This window comes from Anomaloglossus baeobatrachus, chromosome 1, assembly GCF_048569485.1.
Source record: "Anomaloglossus baeobatrachus isolate aAnoBae1 chromosome 1, aAnoBae1.hap1, whole genome shotgun sequence".
Taxonomy (NCBI): domain Eukaryota; kingdom Metazoa; phylum Chordata; class Amphibia; order Anura; family Aromobatidae; genus Anomaloglossus; species Anomaloglossus baeobatrachus.
Genome location: NC_134353.1, coordinates 383760125 through 383777407, shown reverse-complemented (window position 1 = coordinate 383777407; position 17283 = coordinate 383760125). Strand labels below are relative to the sequence as shown.

General features: G+C 52.4%; 1 protein-coding gene across 1 annotated transcript in view; it reads right to left on the bottom strand.

The window, feature by feature from the left end:
• Positions 1-3689, bottom strand: part of ACSBG2 (acyl-CoA synthetase bubblegum family member 2) — a 165189-nt gene extending 161500 nt beyond the window's left edge. The window contains exon 1 of the mRNA XM_075352529.1: positions 3607-3689. The gene's annotated coding sequence lies outside the window, so the exon portion shown is untranslated. The remainder of the gene's footprint in view (positions 1-3606) is intronic.
• Positions 3690-17283: the final 13594 nt, after the last annotated feature.

Sequence of the window (17283 nt, the reverse complement as noted above, 5' to 3'; positions counted from 1 at the left end):
TATGTGAGATCTGATGTATGCGAGTGTCAGTCAGATGTAGGGGAGCACAGCTCCTGGGAGATCACAGGGAGGAATGATGTGGAATCTGATGTGTGTGTGTCTGTATGAGTGTGTGTGTGACGTGATCTATGCGAGCGTCAGCCAGATGCAGGGGAGGACAGCGTGCAGCACACCTGCTGGGAGATCACAGGGAGATCTAGGAGCCACACAGATGCTTGGGGCTGGTAGGTATGACGATCCCTGGAAGGGGGGGTCTGCTTTTTGTGGGAGGGTAAACTTACTTCCAACCATACAACCTATAGTTAACCTCATATATGTAATACAGCGTGTCCCTGGGAATGAGAGATCCTATAGACAACAATATCAGGTCCACAAAGCAGATATATGTGTGATCATACTCAATTTATTAAATGTTACAAAAACATACATATAAAATTATGACAATACAAGTTAATAGATAGAGGCTACACAGATATGGAATAGGGAAAAGAGTCGCACTACTCAGGGTGACCACACGGGACCAGTGCGGTCCGTAGACACATATATATGAAGGCTGATTACCTACGGGCTATGATTGACACTAAGGGTGCTGGTGGTGTCAGATTACTAACAGTATATTAGAATTAGTCAGCCCTTGTACACCCGAAACATCAGAAATGCACAACCACTCAGCCGTCACAGAATCAAACTTCAATTATGCCCCTAATATAATACAGGACTATAGTAGTAAGTTACCTGCAGCCATGTGTCTATCGGTGAGCACCTGCTCGTGTAGCCACTCCCACCTCGACGCGCGTTTCACCGCTTCCGGTTTCGTCAGGAGGCATGTCAGGGATGTAGTGTGTGCCTTAGATATACTATGTGGAATTATACCCAGCTGATGGTCATTTGCCGGAATCGGGCGCTCCGAACGTCATGATGAGCGTCCCATGGGTGAGTCGCACTGCGAGCACGTCAGCAGTCCACGTGACCGCGCGTAACGCGGTACGCGTCCCTGTGACGTGGTATATCCATGGAGACCGGACCGAAGTCCCGCCCCCATGTCACTCATTAATTAGAGGTGAGGATGGTGGCTTAGTGACTGATGTTTTTCGTAAAAGCACGGCAACTAACTCGCTTTTACACGCATCCTCCTCTCACCACCCACAAACAATTAAGGCAGTACCAACAGGACAGTTCCTGCGTATGCGCAGGATTTGTTCAAGGGAGGTGGATTTTGAGGCCCAAGCCACCCGACTCAGTACCTGTCTCAAGGAGAGAGGTTATAAACCTCAAAATATCAAACAGGGTTACATTAGAGCACTTAACAGTAAACGAGAGACACTGCTTATGTCGCATAGGGACAATAGTGAGTTGCAACCTGTCAGATTTATTTCAAATTTCAACACCAAATGGCAGGATATAAGAAACATTTTCCAAAAACATTGGGGGATCCTGTTAGCTGATCAAGACCTGGCCAAACATCTTACAGCTTACCCATCCATCACTTGGCGTAGATCGAGAAATCTAAAAGATCTGCTTACTCGTAGCCATTATGTCCCGCTACTTCAAAATCCATTTACTCAGAAGGGACCCAAGTGGGGTTGTTTTCAATGTGGTAGCTGTACGGCATGCAGGTACATAGAGAGGAGCACCACATTTGCGAATAGCGCAGAAACTAAATGCTTTTCCATCACACATAATATAACATGCAAAACTGACATGGTTATTTACTATGCTAGCTGCCCCAGCAAAAAAATCTATATAGGGATGACCACCAGACAGCTACGGGTTAGAATACTGGAACATGCTCGGGATATTGTAAATGCCCAAGGGTGTAAAGATACTAGCGAGTTAAAGACTATACCACGGCATTTTTTCAATCACCACAAATGTAATCCCAAGGACTTAAGAGTCAAAGGTATAGACCACGTCAGCTTGTGTGCGAGAGGGGGCGACTATAGGACGGAACTCCTAAAAAAGGAGACAAAATGGATGGTTGTCCTCGACACTGTAATGCCCATTGGTCTCAATGAGGCCTTGAGTTTCAAACCCTTCTTACCAATGTAGCGCGAATTTTAGCTGTACATAATGTATCTGTATTTTAATTTTTCTTTTATTCCTTCTTTTCTCTTGATACTCTCTTTGTGCCTTTCGTGGAATTCCAGCGTTTGATTTGGAGCCTGATATGACATCACATGGACTACACAAGAGTATGGAAGTCGGCATGATCGATAATAACCTGATCCCTTATTGACAACAGTCAAGATGATGATATATAGAAGTCGAGGTGGGAGTGGCTACACGAGCAGGTGCTCACCGATAGACACATGGCTGCAGGTAACTTACTACTATAGTCCTGTATTATATTAGGGGCATAATTGAAGTTTGATTCTGTGACGGCTGAGTGGTTGTGCATTTCTGATGTTTCGGGTGTACAAGGGCTGACTAATTCTAATATACTGTTAGTAATCTGACACCACCAGCACCCTTAGTGTCAATCATAGCCCGTAGGTAATCAGCCTTCATATATATGTGTCTACGGACCGCACTGGTCCCGTGTGGTCACCCTGAGTAGTGCGACTCTTTTCCCTATTCCATATCTGTGTAGCCTCTATCTATTAACTTGTATTGTCATAATTTTATATGTATGTTTTTGTAACATTTAATAAATTGAGTATGATCACACATATATCTGCTTTGTGGACCTGATATTGTTGTCTATAGGATTACTTCCAACCATGTCTCCTAGAGAATAAGACACCCCCTTAAAATAAGACCTAGTTCTTTTTTCATGGCAAAATATAAGATAGTGTCTTATTTTTGGGGAAAAAGGGTAATTAAAAACATTGTGCATATAAATAAACATAGGGTACTTAGTAAACACTATTTTTGATCAAAAAAACGTAAAGCTATCCCACCAACGCCAAAGTGTACCCAGTCGGGACAGTACCTACACTCTCTAATAGTAAAACCTTACCATGTGTCAACAGACATCAATCTGAATGAGGGCTGAGAGTGACTGGGTCCCAACTGGACACACAGCCATGGGAAGCATAAAATGAAATGCCTAGCTCACTAAGAAGGGGGTCGCACCCTATTTGTACTGTTGTGGTGGGATGGCTTTATGCTTTTTTGATCAAAAATATTGTTTACTAAGTACCCTATGTTTATTTATATGCATTATGCTTTTAATTAGTTACAACAGAGTATATGTTTCTATAATTTTCAGTTTTGTATTTTTATGTCTTATGCCCAGTGTGAATTTGAGCTTACAAGCTGCATGCACAACAACTCATACTCTGGCTCACTTTTTTGTTTTCTTTTGCTCAGTATTATCTGCCTAGGCAAATTGTACTCAGAAAGCTGTCAATCAGTGGTGTTGGCGGGGTTATACAGAGCTCAGCATTCAGAAAACTACCATACTAGATCTGCAACCAGTAAAACAGTTTTTAATCAAATCTACAGCAAGCAGGCCAGTAAATGATACATGCTTTGGCATCAGGGTCTCTGCTCCTACATCATGCTGCTCTCAAATGTGTAGCAAAAACTTTGTCACAGTTGAAAGGTGCTTTCTCAAGAATAAAGTACATTTTAAAGTACCACTCCATCTTTTTTAGTACTCACCTTTTCTGCGTGTCAGGGAACACTGGGAGCGGAATTTCCAATGATTCGCAGACACCTGCACTGAAGCAGCCAATGCACAGAGAAGGGCGAAATACTGGAGAGGATTGAGGGCACTGGCAATGCACAGGGGCGAGATTAGAAGACGATAAACCAATGTCACAGGGACACAGTGACCCTGTGGGAGGCGATATGTTTGATAATGGGAGTGCGGAGGGAGAGATATATTCCAGGCAGCAGATTTCACTTGCAGGTTTGTTGTGTAGACTGATGCCAGCACCTCTGGGCTGGGTGCAGTTCTCAGCCAGGTGAATCAGCAAGGTGAAGAGCAGCCAATTCTTTACCTATGCAGGAAACTTCTGCCCAGAGAGGTTGCCTATCCCACGATTTAAAGGGAGCATGTTACGGGTGTATCACGTGTGACAGTCATGTGGTTTCTGTCCATAGAAGGTCACAGTGTTTGGCTGTGCAGAATGCTTCCTGACTTTCTATTGTTCCTGCTGTCAGTATTCATTGGTATAGGTAGCTTTCCTACTGGATTAATCTCTCTTCCTTTTGGACCCATCAGGAGCTCGACTTCCACCCAGCTGATGATTGTCAGTATTCTCTTGGTGTTTAAATACACTTCCTTCCTTTGGACTGTGCTGGTGATATTTTCCCTTCCTTCAAGCCTTGGTTGCAAGCAGGTGGTTTGTGCTCCTCTGTGGTTCCGTTGCTGAAAGCTCTGCTGAACTTCTACCTGACTCATCTAATGATTTGTAGTTCATGCTTTTCCCCCCTGTGTTTCCCCCTTGTGTCTTCTATAGTTGTTTAGTGGGGTTGACGAAGAGCTCATCCCATCTGTTCCCTATTTAGGGATCAGCACTAGGGTTACCTAGGGTCAGATAACCTGCTCGGCGCATGGGTGCGGAACTTATCTAGGATGGTGAGGGACCCCAGGGACCAGCAGTAGATTCGGTCAGGGGTCACCATCTTCCCTCTCCTTAGACACAGGGATTCCCTTCCCTTTTGCCATGCACTTGTTATAGGGTGAAAGACATACATATAGTGGAGTATATCTGTGCTATGATTTTATTGGCCACCGGGTGTCACTGTAGAGCATAGACAAGAGTATGGCTAAGGCTGGTTTCACACTACGTTTATTTAACATCCGTCCATAACGTTTTTTTGCTGCAAAAGCGGATCCTGCTTTTACAGCAAAAAACGCATGTAAACGCATGTCTTACTTTGCAGGATCCTGTCACTGGATGTTTAGGGGCGGGCATTGGAGTCATGTGATCGGGAGTGAGGGGAACTAAACGTGCCAGACTGGGAGCCGGCATCTGACAGCTGCAGACGCTCGTAACCAAGGTGAACATCGGGCTTGGATACGCGATATTTACATTGGTTACAAGCGTCTGCAGCTGCTAGGTGCCGGGCTGCCTGCACACGTTACCAACGTGCCTGCACACGTTACCAACGTAAACATCGGGTAACTAAGAGAAGTGGTTACCCGATATTTACCTTGGTTACGAGTGTCCGCAGCTCTCAGGTGGGAGAGAGAGGGAGGAGAGGAAGGGGGAAAGACAGAGATAGAGAGGGGGAGGGAGGAGGAGAGACAGATCACGCGAGACTGGTTCTGGGCATGCTCAGGACAAAAGCAGGATCCTGTTACAAAGCAACTCAACGCATTCTGCAGGGCAGGATCCAGCGCTCATTGAAATGCATTGCAGCTCGCGGCGCAATGTGAAGGATCCTGTGAGATGCGTTATTTTGACAAAGGTAAAAAACGCTACAAGTAGCGTTTTTGAAACATGTTAAAATAACGCAAAAGTACGGATCCTGTGTCTAACGCACGCAAACGCATGCGAACGCAGGTGGACGCGAGTCCATTGCAAATGCATTGAAGTGAAAACGCATTTGCACTGGATCCGTTTTTCCGCTAAAAAAACGTTATGGACGGATGTTAAATAAACGTAGTGTGAAACCAGCCTAAGCTTCACCGTTAATTAGGTGCCAGGAGAAAATTACGAAATATGTCCCAAAGCAAACTCCGGCACTCAAAAATAATTATGTTGTGATTATATCTTTTATTCAGAATTCAGGGTGACATTGGTCAGAACAAAACAAAACGTTTTGGCTAATTGCCTTCTTCAAATTCTTACTGTCTATGACAAAAGAACAAAATATCAATACCAAGTAATAAAACATACATATATATATATTCACAACACTTTTCTTGTGTACAATTGTGACAAAATTACATCTGTATAAAGAAATAATCCATTAGTAATCCACAAATATATAAATGAGGCATCAGCTCATTAAGAGGGGAGAGTATATATAATAGAGAATTTCTACAGAGAAAGACTACACAAGAGGCTGTTTAGGAAATCTGATATCAATAGTGTGAGAGTGAGACAATCCACATTCTGTATAGGTAGAAATACCTACCTCTAATATTGTATCATGTGCCAAAAATGGCATTATAACAACTTGCTATCAATCATTATATAGCAAAATGGGATCTATATAAAGAGAGGGTGCTTGTTAATAGAATTGAAAAGAAAAAAAGAGGGGGGAACTGAAAACATATACAAAGGAGAAAGCCACGGACCCACTTGGGGGGGAGAGGCGACATGACCAAGGGGGAGGTAGGGAGTGATGGGGTTAATAGGGACAGTGGTGTGTATGCCTGATATGGCATTGGGGGGATGGTCTTAGCCGGGGAGGAAGAGGAGGAGCAGGGAAAGGGTTAGTCTGGGAGAGGGAAGAGTTACCTCCTCTTCTGTTTCCGGACGCCGAACGATCTGGACGTGCACCTCCATGGCAGATCTTCAGGAGCTCCAGCGTATGATTCAGGCTGCGGTCGCAGCGCACGGGCCCCTGGCAGTGCAGACCCACATCAGGGCTGCCGGGGTTAACCCGTCGGCGCTTGCCCCTCGTCCCCCCAGCAGCGGCGGACGCCAGTCGCGGCCCCCCCGCAGGTATTCCCCGGGCGCAGGGGGGGCGAGGAGGAGATGTAAGAGCCCCTCCAGGGACCCTCCGCAGAGTGCAGCGCAGCAGCAGCGTCTGGCTGCTGCAGAGGCCGGCGGGAGGAATCTTCGTTCCAGCCGCGGCGGTCGGGAGGTGGCAGTGGCCAGCACGGGGCCTGCTTCCGGTCCCGGCCTCCGGGCTGGAGTTACTGTGAATGCAGCGGCTCCAGGCCGGGAGCGCGCTCGGCGCAGGAGAGAGGCCAGCAGATCCCCCTGCAGTCGGCGGGGGGACCGCGGGGCTGCACGTGGCGGTAGGTCCGGCGCCGGGGGGAGGTCTGCGGTGCCTGACCCCGGTGCGGCTGAGAGAAGGAGTGACGGCGGGAGCCCTGCGGTGACCGCCGGGTCACTCAGTACCGCTGTGCAGCCCCCGGATGTGGCAGTCTCCCGTGGGAGCGGGAGGACTCGGCGGACGGAGGCCTGCAATAGCCCAGGAGGGCCAGAGGCGACGCCGGCTGAGACCCGGGGCCGGGCGTCTGTTCGTCCGCGCCCAGAGGCCCCTTGCAGTCGGCAGGGGGGCGGGCGCAAGAGGTCGAGGCCCGGGGTGCCGGCGCGGGGGACAGGACGGTCTCCTGGGTTGTCACCCCGGGGCAAGAGATGGAGCGGGGATGACTCTGCCCACGCGGCGGCCCTGTCTGGCGGCCGTGGTGGGGGGGGTGCTGCGGCGCCGCCCCCCGGATGTCGGATGGAAGATGAGGCCAGCGGCGAGGAGGGGGAAGAGGCTTTCGTGTCGGAGGAGTCGGATGGACGACAGACGGAGGACAGTGAGGCGGCGGTCTCGGGGGACGCCGAGCGGCGGTCGGGTGAGACGGCCGCGGAGGCGGCAGGGGCTGCGCTGGCGGGGGGCTTCGGGGGGGGGGCGGCTGCGGCTACGGCAGCGCCCGCTGGTTTAGCTGGGTGGAGTCAATTGTTGGGGCTGTTGCAGGGGCTGGCGGCGGCTTCGGGAGCGGTGGGGGAGGGGGCTCAGGCGCCGGTGGCGGCGTGGGTGGGTGCAGCCGGTTTAGGGGCCTCGTCGGTGACGGGGGGTGACGGAGCGGGTGCGAGTAAAGGGGGGGGCGAAGGGGGGAGTGAGACGGGGGGGGGAAAGGAGAAGGAAAAGGAGAAGGAAAAGGAGAAGGAGGATGAGGTGGTGCGCTTAGATGATAGGGCTAAAAGCGAAGTTTATGTTTGTTTTGAAGGCCCGCTGGGGGCCCATTTAAAGAAGGAGGTGCGGGAAAAAATTTGGAAAGGGGAATATGTAGAGATATTTTCTCTGCTTCCCCTGGAGAAATTTAATTTGGATAGGGTTAAGCCGAGTGACTCCAAAAAGGAGAAGGACGAGGAGGAAAAGCGCCGTTATAGGCTTATTCCTCGGACTTTTGCCAACTGGCTACAGGCATTTGCGATTTTGGCGAGCGTGGCCGGGGAGAAGGAGCCGGAGCATTGTTCGGCTTTGTTCGGCTACATGGATGCGATAGGGGAGGCTTATCGAGTTTATGGCGGGCTGGCGTGGCTGCGCTACGACGAGCAATTTAGGCAGCGGAAGGCATTGCGGCCAGATATGCGTTGGGACCATAAGGATATTTCCTTATGGATGCGACTGATGTCGGCACCGGCTCAGCCCTTTCGGGGGGGCGCCGGGGGTTCGGGGGCCGGGTCCCCGGCAAGTTTCAAAAAAGGTTTGTGTTGGCAGTACAATGAAGGGCAGTGCAGGTTTGGAGCGGCGTGCCGTTTTAAGCATGAATGCTCCGGATGTGGGGGGGACATAGCTTGTCCAAATGTTTTAAAAAAGGGAAAGGAAAGGCTGGTGATGGGGCTGGTAAGAGGGACGACGCCGGTGAAGGTAGAAGTGATGGTTCCGTTTTTAAATAGGTATCCGGACGAGGAGGCTGCGGCGTTGTTATGTTCTGGTTTTTCCGATGGTTTTCATATTCCGTCGGTTGTTAATGCGTCGGGCCCGCCGTATCGTAATTTGCGTTCCGCTCGGGATCACCCGGAAGTGGTTAATGAGAAGCTGGAAAAGGAGGTGGCTTTGGGCAGGATGGGCGGTCCTTATGTCGCCCCGCCGTGCGGGAATTTGGTGGTTTCACCGTTGGGGGTGGTACCAAAGAAGGAGCGGAATAAATTTCGGCTGATTCACCATTTGTCTTACCCGGAAGGGTTATCGGTGAATGATGGCATTGCACCGGAGTTGTCGGCGGTATATTATGTGTCGTTCGATAAGGCGTTGGACCTGGTTAGGGCGGCGGGGCGGGGTGCATTGATGGCAAAGGCGGATGTGGAAGCGGCGTTTCGGTTGTTACCGGTTCATCCAGATAGTCAGCATTTGTTGGGTTGCTGGTGGGATGGCAGTTATTATGTTGATCGTTGTTTGCCAATGGGCTGTTCCATTTCGTGTTCGTACTTTGAGGCATTTAGTTCGTTTGTTGAGTGGGTGGTTCGGGACGTGTCCGGGCTTACGTCCATCATTCATTACTTGGACGATTTCCTGTGTGTCGGGCCGGCGGGTTCGATAGTTTGTGCGGGTTTGCTGTTTGCGTTGCAAAAAGTTGCGGCCAGCTTCGGGATTCCTTTGGCGCCGGATAAGATGGAAGGCCCGGCGCCGGTGATGTGTTTTCTGGGAATTGAAATTGACACCATTGCTATGGAATGCAGGTTGCCGGCGGAGAAGGTCCGTGATTTGAGGACCGCAGTGACGGGGGTAAAAGCGGCAAAGAAGGTGCGGCTTAAGGCGGTGCAGTCCTTACTTGGAAAATTGAATTTTGCTTGCAGAATTGTGCCAATGGGGAGAGTGTTTGCGAGGCGTTTGGCGACGGCGACGGCCGGGGTAAGGTTGCCGGCGCATTTTGTGCGGATCACAAAGGCGATCAGGGACGATTTGGAAGTATGGGATCAATTTTTGCAGCATTTCAACGGCCGGACGCTGGTGATGGAGAGGGTGGCGTCTAACGGGGCGTTTCAGCTGTTTACGGATGCGGCGGGGTCGGACGGGTTTGGGGCTGTCTTCAGAGGTCATTGGTGTGTCGGGCAGTGGCCACAGGCGTGGCGGGAGAGCGGCTTGGTTAGGAATTTGGCTCTGTTAGAGCTATTCCCCATTGTAGTGGCAGTGGAGCTATGGGGGTCGCACTTTGCCGGAAGGAAAGTGTGTTTTCATTGTGATAACCAGGCGGTGGTGCACGCGATTAACAACTTGTCTGCTAAGTCGGAGCCGGTGGTGGTGTATTTGCGGTATTTAGTGTTGAGATGTCTGCAGTTGAATGTGCAGGTAGTGGCAAGGCACGTTCCGGGTGTTGACAACGAGGTGGCTGATGCTTTGTCTCGTTTTCATTTCAGCAGGTTTCGGGCGCTGTTGCCGTGGGCGGACGAAGTTGGAGTGGAGTGTCCCGAGGATTTGTGGCATCTGGTGAGGCGGTGATCTCAGACTTGATTCGGAACTCGGTGACCGAGGTGACTTGGTGCCGGTATGCTAAGGTGTGGGCTGAATGGGAGGAGTTGTTGTGTCTGATGTTTGGTGGGGAGAGCGTGGATTACTTGGTGGCTTTGTTGTCATTGGTGAGTACGGATTTTTCAGCCGGGCGATCGGCATCGGCTGTGGCACATCGGGTGTCGGCAGTGGCATTTTGGTTCAAAATGAGAGGGGAGCGTGATGTTTCACAGGATTTTCGGGTTCGTCAGGCTTTGCGGGGTTTTCGCCGCGGCGTACGGGAGAGGGACAAGAGGCGTCCTGTATCGTTCGGTTTGTTGAGACGGATGGTGGGTGGCCTGAGCGGCATTTGTGAGTCTGTGTACGAGACGGTTCTGTTTACAACGGCTTTCGGTCTCGCTTTTTATGGGGCGTTCCGGATAGGCGAGCTGGTAAGCCCGTCCAGGGTGACGGGTGGTGGTTTGATGTTTGAGGACGTGCGAGTGAGCAGTAGTCAGGTGGAGTGCCGGATTCGCCGGTCAAAAATGGATCAGCTGGGCCGTGGTAGATTGGTGGTGTTATATGCGGTTCCAGGAGAGGAATTGTGCCCTGTGCGTTTAGTCGAGAGATTTATGGCCATGAGGGGAGGCTTACCTGGCCCGTTGTTGCGGCATTTGAATGGGTCGTTTTTGTCGAGGTTTCAGTTTGTGGCGGTGCTGCGGCTAAGTCTACGTAACGCGGGGGAGCGCCCGGAGGAATTCGGGTCGCATTCATTCCGAATTGGTGCAGCAACGGAGGCAGCTCGTTGGGGGCTTGGAGATGAGGTGGTAAAGCGTATTGGTAGATGGGAATCTTCTTGTTTTCGGCGGTATGTGAGACCGCAGTTGTTGTAGCATCATGGTATTTTGGTTACGTGCGGTAGGTTTGAGGAAAGGGGTGTTTCTAGATGTGTTGGTGGTTGTGCTGTTATTGGTTTTGATATTTTCGTTTTGTTTTATTTGTTATAGGGAAGTGCCTGATCTGGATCTTGGGGCACTCCTTCGTATTTTGGGGTGCCCGTCGGGCTGAGGTCCGCCCGAATGGTCGGCAGCTGGGCTTGGATCGTGCGCAGGCGACTGTTCGATGGATCGGAGTTCGGGGCATGGAGTGGGGCAGGGTGGTCCCGGAATTTCGTTTCCATTGTAAAGTGGAGCGGCCCCCGAATGTGCTGGTATTACATGTGGGGGGTAATGATCTTGGTGCCAGGGCGTCGCGGGATTTGATCCGAGACATAAAGATTGACTTACTGCAGTTGTGGAAGCGGTATCCTGGTTTGCTGGTCGTATGGTCTGACATAGTGACCAGGTTGGCATGGAGAGGGGCTCGGTCGGTGGAGAAGGTTAATAAGGCCAGGGCCCAGGTGAATAGGGTAGTGGCTAGGTTTGTGACCAGGAATGGTGGGATTGTGGTACGGCACAGGGATTTGGAGCCGGCAGATTGGCGATATCGGAGGGGTGATGGTGTGCACCTCAACGAGGTCGGTCTGGATTTATGGGCGTTGGGTCTGCAGGATGGTGTGGAGCGTGCTTTTGGTGTGTGGCGGGTCCAGGCCACGTAAGGTGTCACGTGGTCTGTCCTGTGGCGGTGGGGGTAGGTCTGGTCCAGAGGTTTGGAAGTGATTGGTGGCTGGACCGGGAGTCATTGTCTTGGTATGGTGGCTCTCGGTTTCCGGGATGTGGCAGGCACGGGGTTCTGCCAAAGTGTGGGGGTCAATCCGTGGGTGATTGGCACCTCGTCTCTGGGTCGGTGTGTTGCGGCCGGGGACAGGGGGAGTAGTAGTTAGTGGACTGGGCCTACCCCGGGGGGTATTGTAAATGTTATTGTCTATTGTTACCGTTATGTGGTTGTTTTGGGTCGCCCGTTGGACGGCGTCCCTAAGGTGCTAGTCTGTAAAACAATAGGCAATAAAAGGCTGCTGTGGCCATTTTGAACCAAGTCGCATGCAGTCCGTGTGTTTATTCTTAGAGGATAAGGGGGGTTTGGTTACACAGACATCACGACCGGAGAATCCTCCCTCAGCTGGTCAAGAAAGCCACGGACCCACTTGGGGGGAGGGGCGACATGACCAAGGGGGAGGTAGGGAGTGATGGGGTTAATAGGGACAGTGGTGTGTATGCCTGATATGGCATTGGGGGGATGGTCTTAGCCGGGGAGGAAGAGGAGGAGCAGGGAAAGGGTTAGTCTGGGAGAGGGAAGAGTTACCTCCTCTTCTGTTTCCGGACGCCGAACGATCCCCGCCCACCCTCCCTTTGTGTTGTCATGTGGGGGAGGTTTTTTGGGTAGGTGGGATACCCTTTGTCACAGCAGCGGTGGGGGTAGGTCTGGTCCAGAGGTTTGGAAGTGATTGGTGGCTGGACCGGGAGTCATTGTCTTGGTATGGTGGCTCTCGGTTTCCGGGATGTGGCAGGCACGGGGTTCTGCCAAAGTGTGGGGGTCAATCCGTGGGTGATTGGCACCTCGTCTCTGGGTCGGTGTGTTGCGGCCGGGGACAGGGGGAGTAGTAGTTAGTGGACTGGGCCTACCCCGGGGGGTATTGTAAATGTTATTGTCTATTGTTACCGTTATGTGGTTGTTTTGGGTCGCCCGTTGGACGGCGTCCCTAAGGTGCTAGTCTGTAAAACAATAGGCAATAAAAGGCTGCTGTGGCCATTTTGAACCAAGTCGCATGCAGTCCGTGTGTTTATTCTTAGAGGATAAGGGGGGTTTGGTTACACAGACATCACGACCGGAGAATCCTCCCTCAGCTGGTCATGGTGTGGGAACATGGTAAGCTGGAAAGTAAAGTGAAAGGAGTGATCCTTCCACACAACTGTAGAGCATGACTTGTGCATAGTTGATTTTTAAAATAGTGTGGCAGTTGTGAAAAAAGTGACGTGCGTGCGCTGGAGCTGTTAAGGAGAGGATAGTGTGATCCTGTGGGCTCGGTTGCTTTCTTTTGAAAAAAGGGAATGATTGCTGATCTGTCTCCACAGTAGGATTTTTATTGCTCCGCCATAAAGGAGGTGCTGAACTAAGGAATGAAGTTTTTAACTCGTGGTTTAAATAGAGAAGAAGCAGAGTGAATATTGCGAGGAGAAAGAGATCCGCCATCCTGGGATAACAGACTGGCCTCCAAACAGAGATCCGCCATCTTGGGATAACAGACTGGCCTCCTACGAATTAACCCTGAGTGCTGTGTCTGTGTGGCAAAAGACATCGAAAGAAGTCTGTGAGCTATAACTATCGAGAGACCGGTCAATGTATGTTAATAGTTAGATAGTGTCACGCTCCCCGGGTCCCCTGTCACGCTCTCCGGCTCCCCTGCCTCGCTCCCCGGCTCCCCTGCCATGCTCCCCGGCTTCCCTGCCTCGCTCCCCGGCTCCTCTGTCAGGCGTCCCCCGCTCCACAGCCTCCAGGCCCCATCATCTGCGGTCCCCAGGCGGCCCGGTTCCCGCTCCCGGCGCCCGTCGGCAGCTTTGCTCCAGCCCGGCTCTCCTGCCTCCTGTTCACCGCTCCCTGCCCTGGCTTCTGGCACCCGGGCCTCGCGCATGCGCATTAGGGCACGCGCGCAGTCATTGACCCTTTCTTAAAGGGCCAGTGTCCTCCAACAGGATATTGAAGGATCAGGTACTGGGTATATAGGGGGATCCTTTCCAAGTGGGCGGGGCCTGTTCTTCGTGTTTTGCTAAGCTAGGAGTCAGGTCTCCTTGTGTCTTCTGGTATACTTACCTATCTCTCTCCTAGAGCCGCTCCTGCCTCGCCATCCGGTCCTGACGATTCCCGAACCCCGAACGGTGACTGTCCGCCATCCCGTCAGTACATACCATCTCTGATCCCTGTGGTGACCCGTCTTCTCGCTCCGTCGGTTCCGGACTCTGCCTGACAACATCTCGGCCTCCGAACCTGAGCTCCGTCACCCGGACTACCTTCAGTGACTCCGTGGTCCCAGGGACTTCTACACTCCACCCCTTTGAACGGACTGTCCTGCTACCTGTAGTGCTCCGGCTACCGGACACCTTGCCTTCGGTGAGGTGTTCAGCCCAGTGGATCCACCTCCTGGGTCTACCCGTCCACCTGGCCCTAACAGTAAGAACAGGCCATGGATCCCGCCGAAGCACTAGCGGCCCAGCTGGGCAACTTGCAGCAGGAACTCGGACGACAGCGTGAGACTCAGTCCCGCATGCTGGCCTTCATGACCTCGGTGGATACCCGCCTGAACACGCTGCAAGCAACTGCCACGTCCCTGGCATCTCAGGTTACCACTGCACAGTCCACGGTCACGGTTCCCGTGGCGGCTCCCTCGGAAGCTTCTAAACTCCGCTTGGCCTCTCCACCCCGATATGCCGGAGATCCCAAGACCTGCAGAGGATTCTTAAACCAGTGCTCTCTCCATTTCAAGCTGCTTCCGCACCTGTTTGCCTCCGACCAAGCCAAGGTGGCGTTTGTGATGTCCCATCTAGAGGGTGAGGCACTGGCCTGGATGAACCCCTTGTGGGAGAAGGAGGACCCTGTAACCACTAACATCCAGGACTTCCTGCAGGCGTTTAGAACCACCTTTGACGAACCCGGACGTGCCGCCGCATCCGCCTCATCACTCCTCAGGCTACGTCAGGGGACCATGACGGTGGGGCAGTATGCCATCCGCTTCCGCACTTTGACCTCAGAATTTGGGTGGAACAATGAAGCCCTCACCGCCGCCTTCTGGGAAGGACTCTCCAGTCGTATTAAGGACGAGCTGGCAGGCCGCGATGTTCCTTCTACTCTGGATGCCCTGATCGTACTAGCCACCCGCGTGGACCTCAGATTCCAGGAACGATCCAAAGAGGTGTCCCGTGAGAGACGTCCGATACGGCATTCCTCTCCTCCGCAGAAGCCCGCTGTACTTCAGTCAACGTCGTCTGGTGTCTCTGTCCACGAGCCCATGCAGATTGACCGTTTGCGGCAGTCCGAACAACGCCGAGCAGAACGGCTCGCCAAGGACCTCTGCTTCTACTGCGGAGAGGGCACACACCTTCTACGCTCCTGTCCAGAGAGGCCGGGAAACGCCAAAGCCTAGGGCTGGTAGGAGAGGCCACCTTAGGTGCTGGGACTCTCTCAGACCCGGTTACGTGGACTGTTCAAGTGACAACGGGAGAGACGCGGTTCACGGCCGAGGCGTACCTCGATTCCGGGGCAGCAGGCAATTTCATCCAGCAGGCCACGGTGGACAAGTACCAGGTGCCTGTTACTCCACTCGACAAACCCCTCGTGATTGCCTCTGTAGATGGGAGACCCCTCTCTGACACCATCTCGTGGATCACCAAGCCGGTGGAACTACGTATCGGTGCCCTGCACACCGAGAACATCGCTCTCTACGTCCTCCCACACATGTCTCATCAAATCCTGCTGGGACTCCCCTGGTTACGGACACACGAACCGTCAGTCAGCTGGGGTACTGGTGAAATCACCCGATGGGGCTCCTCTTGCCACGAGAACTGTCTGAAGACTATACAGCCCATCCGACGACCTCCGGTTCCGGAGTCCCTACCGGGACTGCCCTCGGCCTATTGGTCCTTCGCGGACGTCTTTGATTAAAAGGAGTCAGAGGTACTGCCGCCACATCGTCCTTACGACTGTGCCATCGACCTACTTCCGGGAACTACACCACCTCGAGGATGGATATATCCGCTGTCTCCTGCTGAAACAAGGGCCATGTCTACCTACATCACAGAGAACCTGGCAAGGGGATTCATTCGGAGATCCTCCTCTCCTGCTGGAGCAGGCTTCTTCTTCGTTAAGAAGAAAGAGGGCGACCTACGCCCATGCATTGACTACCGGGGATTGAACCAAATCACCGTGAAAAATAAATACCCCCTGCCGCTCATCCCCGAATTGTTTGATCGGCTTAGAGGAGCTCGTGTGTTTACCAAGTTGGATCTTCGGGGTGCCTACAACCTGGTCCGTATCCGCTCTGGGGACGAATGGAAGACCGCATTCAATACTCGCGATGGGCACTATGAATACTGTGTGATGCCCTTCGGCCTGTGTAACGCACCAGCAGTCTTTCAGGAATTGGTGAACAACGTGTTCCGGGACCTTCTCTACGTCTGTGTGGTGGTGTATCTTGATGATATCCTGGTCTTCTCTTCGGACCTCCAGACCCACAGAGAGAACGTGCAGCTGGTACTACAAAGACTGAGAGAGAATCGTCTGTACGCCAAGTACGAGAAGTGTGTCTTCGAGCAGTCTTCTCTTCCCTTCCTGGGTTACGTAATCTCCGATACCGGTCTGCAGATGGACCCGGAGAAGGTCTCTTCCATTCTCAACTGGCCCCCTCCTTCCGGACTGAAGGCAATCCAACGCTTTCTGAGATTCGCCAACTATTACCGTCAGTTCATCCCTCACTTCTCTGCTCTGACTGCACCTCTCTCCGCCTTGACCAAGAAGGGGGCTAATCCAAAGGACTGGTCACCTGTGGCCGACGCCGCGTTTGGCTCCCTGAAACAGGCATTTGCTTCCTCCCCTGTGCTCCACCATCCTGAGTTAAACCGACAGTTCACCTTGGAGGTGGATGCCTCCTCCTCGGGAGCCGGAGCAGTGCTCATGCAGAAGTCCTCCTCCGGGAAGATGGTTACTTGCGGTTTCTACTCCAAGAGCTTCTCAGCGCCTGAACGCAACTACACCATCGGTGACCGAGAGCTATTGGCAGTCAAACTGGCTCTGGAGGAATGGCGCTACCTTCTGGAGGGAGCAGTGTACCCCGTGATCATTTACACGGACCACAAGAACCTGGAATACCTGCGGTCCGCTCAGCGACTGAACCCACGGCAAGCCAGGTGGTCCTTGTTCTTTGCCAGGTTCGATTTTCAGCTCCATTTTCGACCCGCGGACAAGAATGTACGAGCAGATGCCTTGTCCAGGTCATTTATGCCCATGGAGCAGGAGGAGGAGACATCCCAGCCCATCATCTGCCCTAGTAAAATCATTCCGGTGGCCCCTGTCACCCTGGCCCAGATACCGCCCGGGAAGACCTATGTCTCTGAGACTGACAGGCAAAAAGTGTTGCACTGGGGCCATGCCTCGAAAATAGCCGGCCATGCTGGTCAGAAGAAAACATGGAGTACAATTGTACGTCACTACTGGTGGCCATCCCTTCGCACGGACGTCGCTTCTTTTGTCTCAGCCTGCTCCTCTTGTGCCAGGAACAAGTCGCCCAAACACCTGCCATATGGCCGTCTTCTGCCTCTGCCTATACCCTCCATTCCGTGGCAACACATTGCAATGGACTTT